At 39.0% G+C, this 2362-nt stretch overlaps 1 non-coding gene across 1 annotated transcript; it reads right to left on the bottom strand.

The window, feature by feature from the left end:
* Positions 1 to 1126: 1126 nt before the first annotated feature.
* Positions 1127 to 1179, bottom strand: LOC135519103 (U7 small nuclear RNA). The gene has a single exon (XR_010452270.1). It is a non-coding gene; the product is annotated as a U7 small nuclear RNA (small nuclear RNA).
* Between the last annotated feature and the right edge of the window lie 1183 nt (positions 1180 to 2362).

The raw sequence follows: 2362 nt of genomic DNA, 5'->3' as shown, positions 1-2362 counted from the left end.
CCAGTAATATGTTAACACAACATGTAGAGTTAGACTGACTCTTTCCCTGTCTTCAACTTATAAATATGTTGCTCCAAATAATTGAGGGACAGTTAATGTGTGTTTAGATCTATCTTGTCACTGCTTCATCTGAATCTCCGATACTGTGATTGGTCTAAATTTAGAACATATGAGAGGAGGGCAAATTAGTTTTCCGTCTCTTTAAAAAGAACAGTTGGAAACAACTTAAAAGGCTGCTTCTCAGCGTGTTTGTTGTGTAACACTGACTGACAAGCCTCTTTGCATTCAGCGTTTAATGCTAACTCTGTGTGAATGAGTCACGGAGAGGACAGTCTGAAATGATGAAGTCCTCACCCGGGATGACAAATCCTCTTGTTTTGGCTTTGAGAAAGTCACATTCAAGTCCCACAAAATGTTTGAACGCTGTATGGTTACACACTGGATTAAAACAATGCAACCCTCACCCAACAAAAATAGATTTTGGATTATTGAAAAAATATTTCACAGAGGTGTAGATGGTATAATGATTATCTATTTGCTTGTTTATTGCTTGTTGTGTCAAATAAACTGAAATCAGGCAAATATTTTAGAATTCATGAAAATAGGAAGTGCCTGAGTTGTTTCTACATTTTGCTTCCTTTAAAATTGTAATAAACATGTAAAGGTGTGTTATTATGGGTGTAATGTTGAGATTTGAGTTCAACTCCCGGCTGAAGAAGGGATGGAGTCGGAGGGTTGTTGATGCAGCTGCTCCTCTCCATATCTTTCTGCCTCGCTCTGCTGCCTGTATCAGCCAACCTGACCGAATACTAATGATGATGTCAAGTCAAGTGTTATCAAGTGTTAGTCAAATGTTATGCTGCTGTGGCAGTAATATTATGGAAAGCCATTTCACCATATATGAATGTACTTTCTATGTCAATAAAACATTTTTTTTATAATTGAATTATTGATATTGATAAATGATACTAAATTATTCAATGTATTGTTGCACACTTTATTGTGGTATACCGTAGTATGCCTATTTACTGCAATGTTTTTGCAGACGTTACTGTAGTATGCTGTTGTGTTTTAGTGGACATGAATTACTATAGTAGTTTTGTTTTATTATCTTTGACATAGAAGTTGGGGCTTTCTCCATGAGGAAACCTAATGGACAAATATTAAAAGAGCACATTTTCCATAACTTGTAAGTAGGTACAGTGCCTTGCGAAAGTATTCGGCCCCCATGAACTTTGCGACCTTTTGCCACATTTCAGGCTTCAAACATAAAGATATAAAACTGTATTTTTTTGTGAAGAATCAACAACAAGTGGGACACAATCATGAAGTGGAACGACATTTATTGGATATTTCAAACTTTTTAACAAATCAAAAACTGAAAAATTGGGCGTGCAAAATTATTCAGCCCCCTTAAGTTAATACTTTGTAGCGCCACCTTTTGCTGCGATTACAGCTGTAAGTCGCTTGGGGTATGTCTCTATCAGTTTTGCACATCGAGAGACTGAAATTTTTTCCCATTCCTCCTTGCAAAACAGCTCGAGCTCAGTGAGGTTGGATGGAGAGCATTTGTGAACAGCAGTTTTCAGTTCTTTCCACAGAGTCTCGATTGGATTCAGGTCTGGACTTTGACTTGGCCATTCTAACACCTGGATATGTTTATTTTTGAACCATTCCATTGTAGATTTTGCTTTATGTTTTGGATCATTGTCTTGTTGGAAGACAAATATCCGTCCCAGTCTCAGGTCTTTTGCAGACTCCATCAGGTTTTCTTCCAGAATGGTCCTGTATTTGGCTCCATCCATCTTCCCATCAATGTTAACCATCTTCCCTGTCCCTGCTGAAGAAAAGCAGGCCCAAACCATGATGCTGCCACCACCATGTTTGACGGTGGGTATGGTGTGTTAAGGGTGATGAGCTGTGTTGCTTTTACGCCAAACATAACGTTTTGCATTGTTGCAAAGTTCAATTTTGGTTTCATCTGACCAGAGCACCTTCTTCCACATGTTTGGTGTGTCTCCCAGGTGATTTGTGGCAAACCTTAAACAACACTTTTTATGGATATCTTTAAGAAATGGCTTTCTTCTTGCCACTCTTCCATAAAGGCCAGATTTGTGCAATATACGACTGATTGTTGTCCTATGGACAGAGTCTCCCACCTCAGCTGTAGATCTCTGCAGTTCATCCAGAGTGATCATGGGCCTCTTGGCTGCATCTCTGATCAGTCTTCTCCTTGTATGAGCTGAAAGTTTAGAGGGACGGCCAGGTCTTGGTAGATTTGCAGTGGTCTGATACTCCTTCCATTTCAATATCATCGCTTGCACAGTGCTCCTTGGGATGTTTAAAGCTTGGGAAATCTTTT

Source organism: Oncorhynchus masou, chromosome 3 (genome assembly GCF_036934945.1).
Source record: "Oncorhynchus masou masou isolate Uvic2021 chromosome 3, UVic_Omas_1.1, whole genome shotgun sequence".
NCBI classification, from domain to species: Eukaryota; Metazoa; Chordata; class Actinopteri; order Salmoniformes; family Salmonidae; genus Oncorhynchus; species Oncorhynchus masou.
The sequence above is the reverse complement of the archived record's forward strand: the minus strand, read 5'-3'. Positions and strand labels throughout refer to the sequence as shown.